Source organism: Dama dama, chromosome 9 (assembly GCF_033118175.1).
Source record: "Dama dama isolate Ldn47 chromosome 9, ASM3311817v1, whole genome shotgun sequence".
In the NCBI taxonomy this organism is placed as follows: Eukaryota; Metazoa; Chordata; class Mammalia; order Artiodactyla; family Cervidae; genus Dama; species Dama dama.
The window spans coordinates 52,080,040-52,099,432 of NC_083689.1; positions in this window are offsets into that span (position 1 = coordinate 52,080,040).

The window sequence follows — 19,393 nt, forward strand, 5'->3', positions numbered from 1 at the left end:
TATGACTATGCCACAGTAATATCATATAAGAATGCCCACTTTTTCCACTTTTATTCAGCATAGTGTTAAAAGTCCTAGCCACAGCAATCAGAAAAAATTAATTAAAAAAATAAAAGAAATCTGAACAGGAAAGGAATAAGTAAAACTGTCACAATTTGAAGATGACATGATATTATACAGAGAAAACCTTAAAGACACCACTAAAAAACTGTTAGAACTAATAAACTCAGTGAAGCTGCACAGTACAAACTTAATACAGAAATGTGTTGTTTCTGTACACTACCAACAAAAAGAGAAATTAAGAAATCAATCACATTTACAATTGCATTAAAAAATACCTAAGAATAAATCTAAGGAGGTAAAAGACCTGTCCTAAGAACACTGTTATCACACTGATGAAACTGGAAACACAAACAAATGGGAAAATATGTTACATCCATGAATTAGAAGAATTACTATTGTTAAAATAACCATACTCACCACAATAAGATTTAATGCAATCCCTATCAAAATACCCATGGCATTTGCCACAGAACTAGAACAAATAATTCCAAAACTTGTATGGAAACACAAAAGACATTCGATAGACAAAATGATCCTGAGAAACAAGAACAAAGCTAGAGGTATCACATGCCCTGATTTTAAATTATACTACAGAGCTATATAATTTCAGAAAAATAAATGACACAATCAAAAAATGGGCCAAAGATCTAAACAGATATTTCTCCAAAGAAGACATACAGATGGCTAACAAACACATGAAAAGATGCTCAACATCACTCATTATCACAGAAATGCAAATCAAAACCACAATGAGGTACCATTACAAGCCAGTCAGAATGGCTGCTATCCAAAAGTCTACAAGCAATAAATGTTGGAGAGGGTGTGGAGAAAAGGGAACCCTCTTACACTGTTAGTGGGAATGCAAACTAGTACAGCCACTATGGAGAACAGTGTGGAGATTCCTTGAAAAACTGGAAATAGAACTGCCATATGACCCAGCAATCCCACTCCTGGGCATACACACCGAGGAAACCAGATCTGAAAGAGACATGTGCACCCCAATGTTCATTGCAGCACTGTTTATAATGGCCAGGACATGGAAGCAACCTAGATGCCCATCAGCAGACGAATGGATAAGGAAGCTGTGGTACATATACACAATGGAATATTACTCAGCCATTAAAAAGAATTCATTTGAATCAGTTCTAATGAGATGGATGAAACTGGAGCCCATTATACAGAGTGAAGTAAGCCAGAAAGATAAAGACCAATACAGTATACTAACCCATATATATGGAATTTAAAAAGATGGTAATGATAACCCTATATGCAAAAGAGACACAGATGTACAGAACAGACTTTTAGACTCTGTGGGAGAAGGCGAGGGTGGGATGTTCTGAGAGAACAGCATTGAAACAAGTATACTATCAATGGTGAAACAGATCACCAGCCCAGGTTGGATGCATGAGACAAGTGCTCAGGGTTGGTGCACTGGGAAGACCCAAAAGGATGGAATGGAGAGGGAGGTGGGAGGGGGGATTGGGAGGGGGAACATGTGTAAATCCATGGCTGATTCATGTCAATGTATGGCAAAAACCACTACAATACTGTAAAGTAATTAACCTCCAACTAATAAAAATAAATGGAAAAAAAAAAGAAAATTAAAAAAAATAAGGAATGTGGAAGACTATATGATAGCCTTGTGAGGTCAGGCGACTACAACAATAAAAGCTAAAGCAAACTGAAAAAAAAAAAAAAAATTAAAAAAAAATAAACTATACTACAGAGCTATAGTAGCCAAAGCAGTATGGTACTGGCATAAAAACAGACACACAGATCAACAGCAAAGAACAGAGAACCAGAAATGAAACCACGTTTATATGGTCAATTAACGTATACTAAAGAAGACAGGGAACACAGTAGGGAAAAGACAATCTCTTCAATAAACGGTTTTGGGAAAACTGAATAGCTATATGCAAAAGAATTAAACTGAACTACTCTCTCACAGCACATACAAAAATAAGTGAAAGATGGATAAAGACTTAACTGCAGAGAGGAAACCATAAAATTCCTAGAAGAAACACACACACGCAGTATGCAACTTTGAAATCAGTCTTAGTAATATATTTTTAAAAATATTCATTGAAATATAGTTGATTCACAATATTGTATTATTAGCAATATATTTTTGGATGTATTTTTCCTCAGGCAAGGGAAGCAAAAGCAAAAAAATCCAAATGGGACCACATAAAACAAAAAGCTTTTGCACAGCAAAAGAAACTATCAATGAAATGAAAAGGCAGCCTACTCAATGGGAGAAGATATTTGCAAATAATATATCTGATAAGAAATTAATATTCAATATATACAAAGAACTCATACACTTCAACATCATAAAAACAAAAACTGAATTTAAAAATGGGCAGAGAACCTGAATAGATATTTTTCCAAAGAAGACAAACAGATGGCTAACAGACACAACATCACTAACCATCTGCTGCTGCTGCTGCTAAACTGCTTCAGTCGTGTCCGACTCTGTGCAACCCCACAGACGGCAGCCAACCAGGCTTGTCCATCCCTGGGATTCTCCAGGCAAGAATACTGGAGTGGGTTGCCATTTCATTCTCCAATGCATGCATGCTACGTCGCATCAGGGAAATGCAAATCAAAACCACAATGAGTTATCACCTCACATCAATCAGAATGGCTATCATCACAAAGAACACAAATAGGATGTGCCAGGTGGTCCAGTGGTTAAGAATTCACCTGCTATCAGGGTTTCATACATAGCATCGCAGCTCCCTCGCTGTTATCTATTGAAAATCAGCCCTCAACACAAGGGTTTGAAAAAAATTAATTAAAAAGATTTTTTAAAAAATGAGAAAAACAAAACAAAAAATAAAGGTGGGGAAAAAAAAGAAACAAAACAAACAAAAAAATGGAGAAAAAAAGAATTCACCTGCCAATGCAGGGGACACCCATTCAATCCCTGGTCCAGGAAGATTCCACATGTCCTGGAGCAACTCAACCCATGAGTCACAACTACTGAACCCATTCTCTAGGGCCCACTTGCTGCAACTACTGAGGCCCTGAGCTACTGAGCTCTCTAGAGTCCATGCTCTAAAACAAAAGAAGCCACTGCCACGAGAAGCCTGCACAGTGCAATGAAGAGTAGCCCCCATTCACTGCAACTAGAGAAAGCCCACGAACAGCAATGAAGACCAAAACAATTAATAAATTAATTTTTAAAAAAACACAAATAACAAATGTTGGCAAGGATGTGAAAAAAGGGAACCCTTGTGCACTGCTGGTTGTAATTTAAGTTGATATAGCCAGCAAAGAAAGTAATAGGCTCCTTAAAAAATTAAAATCAGGAGAAGGAAACGGTAACCTACTCCAGTATTCTTGCCTGTAAAAGTCCATGGACAGAGGAGCCTGGCGGGCTGCAGCCCATGGGGTTACATGACCGAGCACGCGTGCATGAGGGTGGATGGAGATGGGTTGTAGCAATAACCTGGTAGAACTAAAAAAAAAAAAAAAAAAAATTAAAATCAGAACTACCATATGATCCAGCAATTCTGCTTCTTGGTCTTTTTCTGAAGAAAACAAATACACTAATTTGAAAAGATATATGCACCCTTACGTTCACTGAGCATCATTTACAATAGCCAAGATATGGAAGCAACCTAAGTCAACAGATGAACAGGTTAAAAAGATGTGACATATACATAGACATATACATACATACTGGAATATTACTCAATAAAAAAGAAAATTCTCCATTTGCAACAACATGGATAAATCTAGAAGGTATTGTGCTGTGTGAAGTAAGTCAGAGAAAGACCAATACCATATGATTTCACTTATAAGTGGAATATAAACACTAAAACAAATGAATAAACAAAACAGAAACAGAGTCACAGATACAGAAAACAAATAGGCAGTTGCCAGAGGGAAGGTGGGTTGGGAATGAGTGAAAGACGTAAGGGATATTAAGAGGTACAAACTTCCAGGTACAAAATAAACGAGTCACAGGAATTAAATGTACAGAAGAATGGGGAATATAGTAAATAATAATAACAACACAATAAATTGTATGGTGAAAGGTGGCAACTAGATTTATCATATTGATCATTTTGTAATATTAAGAAGTATCAAATTACTATGTCATGCACCTGGAACTAACACAGTATTGTAGATTAGTTATAATTTAGTAATGGAAAAAGGAATTCTTACAAAACTCCAACAGATAAGGGGATCTAAAGAAAAAGAGATAATTCATAAAGGAGGAAATACAATTAAACATAGGGGAAAATGTTTAATTTTACCAGTATATATATACACACACACACATACACGAAGTTAAAGCAGTTGAATTATCATCTTTCATTTATTTTGTTTCTTATCAAGTCAGTCCCATCCCCACCCGAGTGTTTTTAACTTACATCTAAGACTTACATGGATGAAGTGAAATGAAAAATATACATTGGTGATCACAGTGTACCTTGGGACTGCCCTTTAAGGAAGCAATATGACAGTATGTATTCTGACTGAAAATATTCATATTAGAAATAATAATGCAAAAAAAATCAAGAAAATTCTAAAAAAGAAGAGTAATTGAAAGGTTTATAACTATCTGATTTTGAAATATATTATCAACCTATAATACTTAAAGCAGTATGGTACTTACAAATGGACAGACATAGATAAATGAAATAAACCAACTCCCCAAAATAGAAATAAACCCACAAAATGCATGCAAGAACTTAGTATATATTAATAGCAGATTCTTAAATCTACAAGAAAAAAAACAACAACAATAAAAAAAACAAACTATCTTAAATCTACAAGGAAAAAAAATCTACAATAAAAACAAACCATCAATAAATGGTTTTGGTCAACTGAGTAACCAAATGGAAAATTAAATAAAATGTGGCATCTACCTCACTTCCTATAACAACAACAACAAAAATTCCGGATGATCAAAGACATATCCATTTTGGGGGGGGGGGGTGGAAGGAAATATAATATTACAATGTATTAGAAAGGGACTTTCCTGGCAGTCCACTGGTTAAGATTTTGCCTTTCAATGCAAGGGATGTGGGTTCAATTCCCAGTCGGGGAGCTAAGATCCCATATGACACATGGACCAAAAAAAACATAAAAAACAGAAGTGGGCTTCCTTGGTGGCTCAGTGGTAAAGAATATGCTGCCAATGCAGGAGACATGGGTTTGATCCCTGGTCCAGGAAGAACTGTGTCACAACTACTGAGCCTGTGCTCTAGAGTCTGGGAACCACAACTACTGCAGGTCATGCACCCTAGAGCCTGTGCTCTGCAACAAGAGAAGCCACTGCAATGAGAAGCCCATGCACTGCAACTAGAGAGTAGCCCCTGGCCACCACAACTAAAGAAAGCCCGTGTGCATCAATGAAAAACCAGTACAGCCAAAAATAAATAAATAAAATATTTTTTAAAAAACTTTCCCTTATATAAGCAACATTATAACAAATTCAGTCCTAAATATTCATTGGAAAGGCTGATGCTGAAGCTGAAACTCCAATACTTTGGCCACCTGATGCAAAGAACTGACTCATTTGAAAAGACCCTGAAGCTGGGAAAGATTGAAGGCAGGAGAAGGGGAGAGAGGATGAGATGGTTGGATGGCATCACTGACATGAGTTTGAGCAAGCTCTGGGAGATGGTGAAGGACAGGAAACTTGGCGTGCTGCAGTTCATTGGACTGCAAACATTCACAACTGAGTGACTGAACAACAAAAAGGTCTGTCATAGCTCTTCTTCCAAGGAGCATCTTTCAATTGCAAGATTGCAGTTATGATCTACAGTGATTTTGGAGCCCAAGAAAATAAAATCTGTCACTGTTTCCATTTTTTCCCATCTATTTGCTGTGAAGTGATGGGACCAGATGCCATGATCTTCATTTTTTGAATGTTGAGTTTTAAGCCAGCTCTTTCACTCTTCTCTTTCATCTATATCTTACTAATGCGAATAAAGAGACTCAGGGAGAGATTAGGTGTCTGGAATCAGAGCTGAGTCCAGGCAAGATGACTTCAAGACCATGTTTAGGAAATGGAACCATGAGTATCTTTTTCTTCTCTTCTTTACGTTTTTCAGTAGTTTCAGGTTTCTTACTAAATAAAAAAAGTACTATTTTCACAATGAAAAAGAATTATTAGAGAAATAACGTGTCGATGTTTTTCTTTTTGGTAAAAGTAGTAATGTTAACATGTGGGAAAGATTAAATCTTTTGTCTTCCAAAAAGCATTCCTTTTGAGAATTCTAACAAAGGCCAGACATATTATTTTGGGAGGGCTAATATTAAAATAACCTTCCTTGATTATCTTTAAGACTCTTCAGATGGGTGAGAGTATCTATAAGGAAGGATCCAGGCTGACAGTTGGCCCTGGATGATCATCCTACGTCCTCATACGCAACAGTTCTTCCACCTGAATGAGCAATGTTGAGGCATTGAGCATGTGAATAAATACAAATCTTCTATTCAGAAAATTTAGATATCATGAGAAATAAAAATGTTGAACAAAATTCAAGTATATATCTAATTTTATCATTTGATTATATAAATTATACACAAAAACAATGCTGAGAAATTAAAGGGTGCAATGATTGAAAACTTACTTAGAATGTTTTTTAAGAGTCAAAACACAGCAAGAAAATAAGCACAGTTGACCCTAGAGCAACAGAGACTTGAACTGTGGGGATCCACTTACGTGGAGATTTTTTCCAATAGTAAATATGACAGTGCTACACAATCCACAACTGGCTGAACCCAGGATGCAGAAATCATAGATATAGAGGAACTGAGGATACGAGGGCCTACTATAAATTATATGCCAGATTTTTTTTTAAGTATTTACTTATTTTGGCTGCACTGGGTCTTAGTTATTGCACATGGGAGCTCTTAGTCTGCCAGACTTTTGACTGTGCAAAGGGTCAGTGCCCCTAAGTCCTACTCTTACTCAAGGGTCAACTGTAATCAAATGTCATACAAAAGGAATTATCTAAAATGTATATAAAATAGCTTTTTTAAATGACTCTCTATATGTTTCAAATAATATTTTAATTACGAAAGATATAGACAGTATTCTTTAGTATGAATAAAAAGATATCTTACAAAAGGATCTGCTGGTTTTTGCTTACAAAGTTCTGTGAGTCCTTTAAGCAGAGTTGGCGTTACATACAAATTTAAATAGTCCTTAGCAGCTTGTCCAACTGGAATGGGCTCAACAATCACTGAAAATACAAATGTATTCCCATTAAAGCTAATATAAATGATGAAATATTATACAGTCATTAAAAAGGACACATTCAAAGAAATTTTAATGACATGAGAAATACTTAAGTTTTTCTTTTTTAAAAGTAAACAGAAATGCATAGCAAATAGTTTGTTCAAAAACACACAATCACACATACACAAAAATAAGACTCATACAAATAGCAAAAAATACATCAATATATTGATAGTGCTCACACATAAGATTCTGATTATGTTTTCAACAATCTCCTTTTTTGTATTTACATTTCCATTTTCTAACAGTAAATACATAATGGACAATGTTATGAAAAGCTGAAAGAATACATATAATCTAGGTTAATTCATCACAAAAATTAACTCCTGTCAACAAAATGGGGGCAGTTTGCACAGTGGCACAGATATAAGAGTGAATAATACATGCTTCTTGCTCTCTTATAAACTATTGAATATACACATAAATCCTACTTCTATGATAGTATATATTAATATTGCTGCTTATTTTTCAGTTGTTAAAATAAATTATCTAAGATTTAAGGAAATTTTAGTCTTTTCAGCTTTGTTTGAACACTATAGGTGACCCAGCCTTGCAATACAACAAAAACATATTTCAACCAGAAACAAAAAGGGTCCCAGTATCTCTATATCCTTGCCATTGATTATAGCTATTCTAGTGGGTAAGCAAAGGTATCTCATGGTGCTTTCGATTTGCATTTTTTTTTTTCTATTAGTTGGAGGCTAATTACTTCACAACATTTCAGTGGGTTTTGTCATACATTGATATGAATCAGCCGTAGATTTACACGTATTCCCCATCCCGATCCCCCCTCCCACCTCCCTCTCCACCCGATTCCTCTGGGTCTTCCCAGTGCACCAGGCCCGAGCACTTGTCTCATGCATCCCACACCTGGGCTGGGATCTGTTTCACCATAGATAGTATACATGCTGTTCTTTTGAAATATCCCACCCTCACATTCTCCCACAGAGTCTCAGTGATTATGCTGAGAACTTTTTCATGTACTTATTAGCCTGTTATCCTCTTTTGCAAAACGCCTATTCAAATCTTTTGCACAGTTTTTAATTCAGTTGTTTGTATTGAGTTGTAAAAGTTCTTTATATTAATATATTCTAGATACAAGTGCTTTATCTGATATATGATTTGCAAATATTTTCTCCCAGTCTATGATTTATCTTTTCATATGTTTAATGACAACTTTTAAAGAAAAGCTTTGAATTTTGATGCAATCCAATGTATCAATATTTTATTTTACTGATCATATTTGTGATGTCATATATAAGAACTCTTTGTCCAACTCAAGGTAATAAAGATTTTCTATATTTTCTTCCAGTTAGAAGAGTTTGTGATATGAGCTCCCTTTTGCTTAGCAGTCAGTCAGGAATGATATACAAAACCCTATATGATGAGTCATTAAAGCAAGTTATAAAGATGTTCTAGGACATATTCCTAATCCTTGAAAAAGCTTGTGCTCTTCCTAAAAACCAAAGCTAGTTTTTAGCTCTTGTGTCTAGGTCTATTTGTGTGTGGTGTGAAGCAAGGGTCTATGCTGGTTTTTGTTTTCGCATGTGGATACCCAGTTGTGTCTGCACCATTTGTTGAAGAGATCACCCTCTCCCCATCAAATTGTCTAGGCACTTTCATGGAAAATCAATTGGCCATAAAAGTAAGAATCTCCTTATAGATTCTCAATTCTGCTTCATTGATCTTTATGTCTATCCTTAAGTCAGGACCATATAGCCTTAATTACTCTGGTTTCATAATAGGTTGAAATCAGGTTAGTGGAAGTCTTCCAACTTTGTTCTTCGCTTTCAAAATTGCCTTAGCTCTTCTAGATCCTTTGCAATTCCATATACATTTTGGAATTGACTTGTTAATTTCTACATAAAAGAATGCATAGACTTTGATAGGGACTGCATTAAATTTATCCATCAATTTGGAGTGAACTGTCATCTTGACAATATTGACTCTTCTGATCCAGGAAAGTGTTAGTTGCTCGGTCATGTCCCACTCTGCAAATACACGGATTGTAGCCCGCCAGGCTCCTGTGTTCATGGAATTCTCCAGGCAAGAAAACTGGAGTGGATTGCCACTTCCTTTTCCAAGAGACCTTCCTGACCCAGGGATGGAACCCAGGTCTCCCACATCACAGGCAGATTCTTTGCCACCTGAGCCAGCAGGGAAGCCCCTAAAAGGGGATGTCTATTTATTTAGATATTCTTTCATAGCAGCATTTTATTTTGTACTCTTCATTGCACAAGAATTGCACTTCTTTTGTTAAATTGATTCTTAAATATATTATTGTTTTTGATGCTATTGTGAATAAAATTGTTTATCTTCATTTTTGGATTTTTTTGGATTGTTTCTCTATTTTTGAAAATCATTTATTATTTGTCTCTGGCTATTTATTATTTGAATTTTGGGGAATTTCCACTAACCTGATTTCAAAACCTTTAATGAGGAACAACTGACACTTGGCTGCCTGGGAAGGGAGACCAAGCCTGGCTGGTACCCTGAGGCTTGGGAGACTTGGATTTTCAGATAATATCAGAATTCCTCCTGGGAACATTGACTCTATATATGCTTGGTACCTCTGAGATGAACTGATGTTTCTCTGAGATGAACTGATGAACTGGAGCTCTGGTACAAAAGAAGTCCTGTCCTTGGTTACTTGACTACTTAATGACTGAAGGGGTCAGGCACCCAAGCAGTAACAGTGTTGCCCAGATTCTGGAACTGCTACTTGATGAGTACTATATGCAACAGCTAAAGAAGTTTGAGGGCGAGACCTTAGTGTCAGTCATTGAAGAGGGCCTGGAACTTCCAGAAGACGAGGAGAAAAAGAAATAGGAAGAGGGCCTCCCTAGTGGCTCAGTGGTAAAGAATTCATCTGCCAATGCAGGAGACAAGGGTTTGATCCCTGGTCCAGGAGGATCCCACATGCTGTAGAGCAACTAAGCCTGTATGCCATACTGAGCCTGTGCTCTGGAGCCTGGGAACTCCAACTACGGAGTTCACACGCAGAAACTACTGAAGCCTGTGCACCACAGAGCCCATACTCTGTAACAAGAGAAGCCACTACAATAAGAAGCCCATGCACTGCAACTAGAGAGCAGCCCCGCTTGCATCAAGTAAAGAAAAGCCTACACAATAACAAAGACTCAGCACAGCCCAAAATAAATAAGGAACAGGAAAAGAAAACGTTTCAAACCCTCTGCAAAAAAGATGGTTGTATCAAACCTACTGGTGACATCCCTGTGCTGCATTGTCACGAGCACGTACAGCTGCATAGCAAACATGGAAAGAATCAAGAAGGCTCAAGCCCTAAGAGACAACTCAACAATGGGTTACATGGCAGCAAAGAAGCAACTGGAGGTAAACCCCAGACCATTTCATCATTAAGACCCTGAAGCAAAAGGCTGATAATAATGATAAGTCTTTGAACCACCAGGTCATCCTACTGTATGAAGTGGCTCTCCTAGCTTGACTTTGGTCTGGAGGATCCCCAGACCCAAGCTAACAGGGTCTAGAGGATGATCAAATTTGGCCTTGGTATCCATGAGAATGACCCCACTACTGACAACAGCAATGCTGCCATAATTGAGGAGATGTTGCCCTTGGAAGGAGATGATGACCATTCTCATATGGAAGAAGTAGACTAAGCTCTGCCTGAGGATTACGTGGTTACGTGTTCAACACTCTGTCTCCATTTCTTCTGATAACATGTTTTCAAGTATTTATTTTTTATTAGCATTTAAAAATATGTACGGCATGACAACTGCTTTAGGGGAAAGTTAAGATTTCTATTAAGTGTGATACTTTAGGCACTGATGTGGAGCTAGCTTTTTTTCCTAGTTTCAGGTTGGCTTATTCTAACAGACAGTAGTGTTTGTTATAAGGTGTATGTAACCTATGTAAACTTCTCAGTCTGAAGTGTTTAGCTATCAAGCAGATTCTTTAGTGGACAAAATCTCATCACTAAAGTGTTCTGAAGTATATACCTTGATGTTTAAAAGAAAAGTACTCATTAAAGCAACTTTCATTTTCTGGGATCTACTTTTTAAACCTTCCAACCCCTACAGTCATAGTACCAGGACCCTAGAAATTAGTATGTTAAACTGAACCAACTTGATGGGAGTCACTATCCATATATAGGAATTGTTTTATAAAGGAAAATAATATTTAGAATAGCAAAATTATAAGCCTACCTAGGCATCTTGCAAAGCCATTTGAAAAATACCTCAGAACAAGTTTTGTGAGTGGAAACGTAGTGTTCTAGCCACACACTTGAGTTGGAACAAATACAGATATATAAAAAAGAAAAAACTGCTATTATGAAACCACAATATTAAGACTGTATGGTACTGACATAAGAACAAACAATAAAGATCAGTGAAGCAGAACTGAGACTCTAAAAGTAGATACTTACATATATGGCCAACTGATTTTTGACAACAGAGTTGGATCAATTAATGAGAAACTAAAATGTGTTTTCATGTTTCTCACATAAACAAATTTTCACTGTACTTTTAAAGGCTTTTTCATGGCAGAAGTTATACACTGCATTGTACATTTATTTTTCTGGCCTTTTAAAACAAAATCATCCTGAGAGAACAGGGATATCTTATTCATTTTTTTATTTCTGGCACAACTCAATAACTCAATAAACTTGCTGAATGAATGGAATGTAGTAAAGCTTTGAATCAGCAATCCCTATTAAAAAGGAAGAGCATTAGCTTTTTCAAGAATTTAGGAATATGTCTTAAGAATATCTTTGTAATTTGCTTTAGTGACTTATTGTATAGGGTTCTGTACATAGCTCCTCATTGCTAAGCAAGAAGCTCATATCACAAACTCCAAAAACTTTCTCTCAAAGACTTCACATTCTCATAGCAAGAGATCTGCAGTATAGTAGGTAATCATTTATATCTGTCCTACAACTGTTGCTTCTCAAATGTCTAACTGTATGCAGAGGATTAATTAATTAGTAATATCAAAGGCAATACAAACTAACAGTCTAAGGATATAACCCTATGAGTAAGACGGGCTTCTAAAAAATTTGTTCCACTTAAGATAAATGAGTTTTTAACTCTATTTTAGTTAAAAGCTAAGGAGAAAAAGTCTAATTCACTAGTAGGACAAAATCTAAACATCTACCATATCAAAAAGACATCTCATGTTAAAGATGTGCCCCAAAATAATACAGAAGCAGGAGAAATACAAGCAGGAGTGACAGATGAAACAAGACTGGTCTAAATCAACTATACTTCAATTTTTTTTAAAAAAAGCAGACAGATCAAAATCATTGAAACTGAATGATGGGTTCATTAGTGGTTTATTATACTATGTGATCTTCGTTGTTGTTGTTCACTCAGTCATGTCTGACTCATTGCGACCCCATGGACTGCAGCACGCCAGGCTTCCCTGTCCTTCACCATCTCCCCAAGTTTGCTCAAACTCATGTCCATTGAGTTAGTGATGCCATCCAACCATCTCGTCCTCTGTCATCCCCTTCTCCTCCTGTTTTCCCAGTATCAGGGTCTTTTCTAATGAGTCAGCTCTTCCCAACAGATGGCCGAAGTATTGGAGCTTCAGCTTCAGCTTCAGTCCTTTCAATGAATATTCAGGACTGATTTCCTTCAGGATGGACTGGTTTGATCTTCTTGCAGTCCAAGGAACTCTCAAGAGTCTTCTCCAACACCACAGTTCAAAAGCATCAATTCATCAGCACTCAACCTTCTTTATGGTCCAACTCTCACATTCACACACGACTACTGGAAAATCCACAGCTTTGACTAGATGGACCTTTGTTGGTAAAGTAATGTCCCTGCTTTTTAATATGCTGTCTAGGTTGGTCATAGCTTTTCTTCCAAAGAGCAAGCATCTTTTAATTTCATGGCTGCTATGCTATCTCCTTTTGTGTAAATATTCCAAAATAAAAACAGCTCCAAAGAAAAAGATACCTTAAGGGGATAGATACGACAGAAATTTCTGTCACAGTAAGAATTAAGCATGTAGTAAGCAAATCCTTTTGTGTATAGATATCTTTAATTAAAAGGTTTTTATTTGTTCAAAAATCCAAACTTCTAAATCTCCAAGAAAATTTTCAGTTTTCTTTGAATAAATCTTTAGCAGAAAAATACTGAGGAATAAGGTCTAAATTACTGAGAGGAAAAAAAAGGCCAAAGAAATTTTCAAAACTGCCCACTTCACAGGATAGAAACAAAAAAGGGGGATGGAGAACTACGAATTTCATAAAAGCATGAGTATTTGTTAAACATTAAACTGTTATTAGAGAATATGGCAAATCCATCAAAAGTGCCAAAGAAGAGTCTCTTTTCATTTGTAACAAATTCAACTAATGCATTTAGGGATAATTAAAAGGAGTAAATAACACAGAAGAAAAACCCTTGATATGCCCAGTCCAGGAAAGAAAGGTAAACTCTTCTCAAAAGATTCCCTACAGGTCACAATTTCATTCTGAGAAAAAAATTAAGTTTTCTATTCTTGACTTCAAATTGTTAAGTAACTACAACTTGAAAATATGACAGAATATACTGGAGATAAACCCTGTTATCTTCCTTCCCAGCTACATCTCCAAAATTAAGAGACAAAGCAAACAAGTAAATGCAATTAACTAATTACTCATTTGTAACTCACCTGCAGGAAACATGAATCGAATTTCTCTTTCTGCTGCAGCAAAATCATTACTTCCATGAAGTGCATTTCTTAGCTCATCTGTGCCATAAATCGCCCTCAGACTGAAAGCAAGTTAGAAATGATGACCACCCAATCTGACATTCTTTCCTTACTTTTTACATATGTATTCTACTTAGAAATTTTACAGAAGCATCTCCACTTCTCACATATGGAGGTTTTAATCTATTTTGATTTTAAGCATAAATCTATCTACATGAGGGCCAAATATAATTAAATCTGCAGGAGAGATATACTGGAAAAATAGTTATCTGGGTGAAAAAGAGATGCTATCTTGTGACAATTGAAAAAACAATGGTATTTTCAAAAGTGTCAAGAACTCAATGTCCTCTGGTTTCTAAACATTAAAGATAATGCTGAAAATCTGAGTTTCTAATCTCTACTACCACCATTCTACAAAATACCATCCCAATTTTCCCATGAAAATTCCTAAACCAGTGGCAGTTTAATTCAAGAATGAGAGAAAAATAAGCTAGTCAACCATAAATCAAACGTTCTCTGAGACCTTTTGTGGTATTTGATATTAAAGTACACATTTAAGTAGTTAAAACACAGAATGGACCTTCCCCACCCAACCCTGCATCACCACCACCAAAAAAAAAAAAAAAAAATCAGGTTATTCAGGAAAACTTTCAAATTAAAGGAAATTCCTATTATAATGAAATCAGATTTTTTTCATTTTCATAGTTGGATTCCATTTCTCCCCTAGGAAAGTTACCTGTCTGGGTGTGTCTCCTTAGCTACTAAGCTATTACTTGGTCCCAAGAGTTCTTTCCAGTAAGAGATGGCGTTATATCTAGCTAATATCATGGCAACAAGTGGTCCAGAACTCATGTAAGCTGTTAAATTGGGGAAAAACATTTTCCCGTATTGTTCCACATAAAAGTTACTACAGTGCTCAGGGCTGAGATGCAGTTTTCTTCTCTAAAAGAGAAACAAAGTCAACAAAAGCATTATTGACAGTTCAATGATACCTCATTAAGTCCTTAATGGGCTTCCCTTATGGCTCAGCTGGTAAAGAATCCATCTGCAATGCAGGAAACCTGGGTTCAATCCCTGGGTTGGGAAGATCCCCTGGAGAAGGGAAAGGCTACCCACTCCAGTATTCTGGCCTAGAGAATTCCATGGACTGGATGTATAGTCCATGTGATAGCAAAGAGTTGGACACACCTGAGCGACTTTCACAAGTCACTAATAACTTGAAATAGTACCAATCTGACCACAAATTTGAGATTTATTTTTGTATTATGAACAGTAGGCAAGATAAAAACGTTAAATGTAGGCTGTATAGTCAGAATAGCTGCTATCAAAAAGTCTACAGACAATAAATGCTGGAGAGGGTGCAGAGAAAAGGGAACCCTCTTACACTGTTGGTGGGAATGCAAACTAGTACAGCCACTATGGAGAACAGTATGGAGATTCCTTAAAAAACTGAAATAGAACTACCATGCTGCTGCTGCTGCCAAGTCGCTTCAGTCGTGTCCGATTCTGTACGACCCCACAGACGGCAGCCTACCAGGGTCTGCCGTCCCTGGGATTCTCCAGGCAAGAACACTGGAGTGGGTTGCCATTTCCTTCTCCAAGTGAAAGTGAGGTCGCTCAGTCGTGTCTGACTCTTCGCGACCCCATGGACTGCAGCCCACCAGGCTCCTCCATCCATGGGATTTTCCAGGCAAGAGTACTGGATACAATCCAGCAATCCCACTGCTGGGCATACACACCAAGGAAACCAGAATTGAAAGACACACGTGTACCCCAATGTTCATCGCAGCACGGTTTACAATAGCCAGGACATGCAAGCAACCTAGACGTCCTTCAGCAGACAAATGGATAAGAAAGCTGTGGTACATATACACAATGGAATATTATTCAGCTATTAAAAAGAATGCATTTGAATCAGTTCTAACGAGGTGGATGAAACTGGAGCCTATTATACACAGTGAAGTAAGTCAGAAAGAAAACCACCAATACGGTATATTAACGCATATATATGGAATTTAGAAAGATGGTAACGATGTCCCTATATATGAGACAGCAAAAGAGACACAGATGTAAAGAACACACTTTTGGACTATGTGGGAGAAGGCAAGGGTGGGATGATCTGAGAGAATAGCATTGAAACATGTATATTACCATATGTGAAAGAGATCGCCAGTCCAGGTTTGATGCATGAGACACGGCACTCAGGGCTGGTGCACTGGGATGACCCTAAGGGATGGGATGGGAAGGGAGGTGGGAGGAGGGTTCAGGATGGGGAACACATGTACACCCATGGCTGATTTATGTCAATGTATGGCAAAAACCACTACAATATTGTAAAGTAATTAGCCTCCAATTAAATAAATTTTTTTAAAATGTAGGCTGTAAATAAGAATTATTACTTAAGAAAAGTGCTTTTGCTTGGCAGCCTCCTTCAATCTATGGTATATTAATGGTGGCTCAGCAGTAAAGAATCCACTTGCCAATGCAGAAGAAACAGGTTCGATCCCTGGGTCAGGAAGATCCCCTGGAGAAGGAAATGGCAATCCACTCCTGTATTCTTGTATGGGAAATCGCATGGATGGAGGACCCTGGTGGACTACAGGCCTTGGGGGTCACAAAAAAGAGTCAGACACGACTTAGTGACTAAAAATCAACAACAACATTAATGACAAAATAATCTTATCTCCTTAAAGTAAAAACATGCCAATCTTCAATATCTTGTTAATACATACTTCGTATAAAGTAAAAAATACTTTAGAATATTCCAAATTCATCTTTCCCTATCTATTTGTGAAATTTTCCTACATTATTTAAGAGAACTGGTCTCATTATGGTACTTTGAAGTAGTATGCAACATGATGCAGTAAACAAGTTTTTCACTTGTTTCTTTATTCTGGTTCTGCCATAAATACGTTGATTCAGTAAGAGCTTAAGATAAGTAGTTAGCATTAAGCTTGTGAATTTGAAAGAAAATGAAATGTTTGAGACAAATAAATATTAATTTTTTTCACAAATGAGAAGCTACATGAATTATTAAATTTTAAAAAATCATAGAAGCCAAGTCAGTCATTCTTCCAATTTTTCTATTTTAACTCCATTCACAAGTCACTTCCTACTTACTCAATTGCTGTTCTAAATTGCTGTTTAGAGAAACCAAATCTAATCACAGGCAGAAATGACAAATCTACCATCATTCAGCTATCTAAGATTCACATTTAAATTCACATTTAAAGCTATCTAAAGATTCACTTTAAACACCTGGAATAAAAGAATTTGTATTTCAAAAAAAAAAAAACCCCACAAAACTATCCTGTGTCTTCAGGTTTCAGAAACTTGATAAAATTGCTTGGTTTGTAGAGAGGGATCTAAACTGCCCCAGTTCAAGAAGCCTGGAAAGATGCTTACCAGGTAGTTCAGCACTGCTATGAACAGGCTCTACTCGACAAAAACTAGCATTCTCACAGTCAAGGATCAGTTATGGAAGCCTGCTAAGTCACTTTAGTCATGTCAACTCTTTGTAACCCTATGGGCTGTAGTCCTCCAGGCTCCACTGTCCATGGGATTCTCCAGGCAAGAATACTAGAGTGGGTTGCAACTTCCTTCTCCAGGGATCGTACTGAACCAGGGATCGAACCCAAGTCTCTTACGTCTCCTGCAGTCAGGTTCTTTATCACTGGCACCACCTGGGAAGCTCTAGTACTATTAAAATAAAAAAAAAAGGTGCTGACATGTTTTCATATTAAAATTTATATAGTCAAGAAATAGAAGAAATCTGAGAAGTGATAACAGCACTTGATTTAGTATAATCGTTGATTCTATTATTTTAAAATTAAGACACGCCTGTATTTGTGATTCCTATGCCTATTGGTTTGAGTAATTTTGTTGTTGCTGGGTTAAAAATCTCATCTGTTGCACTGTAAGCACTTAACTTCCCACATATCCCTTAACAAGCAAGGGAAACTATCTTTTGCAGGTATGCCAGCTAATGCAGCATAATTTTAAAAACTGAGGGCTCATTCTAAAATAAAGTTGATACTGAAGCAATGATTCCATTAATTGCTTCAAAATTAGATCAGATGAACTTTTTTGTAATTTAGATTAGTATTTTCACAACAAGATAATTCTCCGGCAGTCCAGTGGTTAGGATGCTGTGCTTTCATTGTAGAGGGCATGGATTCAATCCCTGGTCAGGGAACTAAGATCCTGCAAGCCATGGCCAAAAGCTAAGTAAATAAACAAAAAACAAAACAAAGTATTTTCACAAAGAGAAGTGAACTTAATATCAGAAAAGGAGGTTGGTCCAGTAGGTAAGACTCTGTGCTCCCAATTCAGGGTGCCCTGGTTCAATCCCTGGTCAAGGAACTAGATCCCACATGCCACAAAAGAGTTTGCTGTGGCCCCCACCAAAAAAAACCCAAAAAACAAAAAAAAAAGGTCCTGCATGCAGCAACTAAAGATCCTGAGTGCTACAACTAAGACCCAGCAGAGCCAAATAAATAAATATTAAAAAAAAAAAAAGAACCAATAGTTTGTTGTAACACAGGAAAGACTGCCACCTACTAAACAAACACATCATTTTTTAGAAGGTTTTTTCCTAGATGGGAAAAGAAAGTCTCAAGTTCAATGAACTCTCAAATACAATAAAGCCTATTTTAAAGCATATAATACATAGGACAAAAATGATTCCACTGACAACAGATACCTGGAACAGCAAAGTCATAGAGACAGAAAGTAGAATAGTGTTACCAAGGACTGGGGAGAGGGCTAAGCAGAGAGCTAATGTTTAATGGGTACAGAGTGTCAGTTTGAGATGATGAAAAAGTTCTAGAGATGGTCAGTGGTGACGGCTGCACAACAATGTGAAGGTACTCTAATGCCCTTGAACTGAAACAGTTAAGGTAAATTTTATGTTGTATATATTTTATCACAATTAAACCAAAAAGAAGCATACTACATACCAAGATGTTCTTTGGTTTAAAATTTATTGCTGACTAGAGAAAGTGTTAATATTAACATTTACACCAAGTTTTGTTTTTTTTAATAAGAAGTTGTAATTTCTAACTATCACTTGCTGTTTAATTACCTTTTCACTAATTCTTTTCAAACTTTAAAAAATCAAATTGGAAACTTTATCTTATTTATAAGTTTTGTCTTTCTTCTAAAATTAATGAGGAACATACTTTGGGGATTAAAAAATTCAAAGCAATATAAAAAGGTTCATTCTGAAAATTTCATTCCCATTCCTGTCCTAATTCAGCCTGTTCTTCCTTACCCTCTATATGCAACCATTTTTTAATGCTTATTTATCTTCTAAATTCATTTTGTAAATACTGGCAACCATGAATATATATTACTTTTTCTCTTTCTATCATAGAAAAAAAGCTA